The sequence below is a fragment of the Propithecus coquereli genome, unplaced genomic scaffold (assembly GCF_000956105.1).
Source record: "Propithecus coquereli isolate 6110/MARCELLA unplaced genomic scaffold, Pcoq_1.0 Scaffold40, whole genome shotgun sequence".
Taxonomy (NCBI): Eukaryota; Metazoa; Chordata; class Mammalia; order Primates; family Indriidae; genus Propithecus; species Propithecus coquereli.
The window spans coordinates 2,372,463-2,373,252 of record NW_012149730.1 but is presented as its reverse complement, the minus strand read 5'-3'; positions in this window follow the sequence as shown (position 1 = coordinate 2,373,252).

Genomic DNA, 790 nt, shown 5'->3' with positions numbered 1-790 from the left:
AATCATGAAATCTCTCTGCTCCTAAATTTTTAAATACAGAGATTAATGGAAATTAAAATATAGCAATGAACTTGAAACACTTAATAGATGTGCTTTCATATTGAAATGGATACCACCACATGGAAAAGTTATTTGTAAGATAAAAAAAGTTTGAGGATTAATTTATAATAGGATATAAAAGAAGAAATATAAAAGAGAAGGCAGAGACATGAAGGTATCAATATTTATTCAGTTTCAAAGAAAACACCTTTCTCAAACAAGCTTAAATAATTATAAGATCTATGATAATACAAACAGAAGTGGTTTATTCTAGTGACTCTGGGTCTGTTTTCTGTGTGATTCCCTCAGCTATGTCCTCTTTTGTGTATTGGCTTCATCCCCAGGCTAGTTTCTCTCTTGACGGCAAAATGATGTAGGCCGTGCCATATTTCACATTCACATACCATGACATGCACAGAAAGAAAGGCTGCCATTTTTGTGGATCTCTTGTAATGTAAAAGAATATATTTCTCAGAAACTTCCAGAAAATCACTGCTTCTGTTTCTTTTACCCCAAATAAATCACATACTCTTCTTTTGACAGACCTCTGGAATTTATTGTTGCTAAGAGCTGGGAGTGGATGTTCTAGAAATACATAGCAAAACTTATGTACTATTGGAAAAGGGAAAAAAAATAATGAATAAAAGTCTGATAACAAAAATATCAGTTAAACTACAGGGTAGATCCAAGACTGACAGCATCCATCTAATTCAGAGCTTCTTAAACTTTTTAGTCTCTGAATTCCTTTATA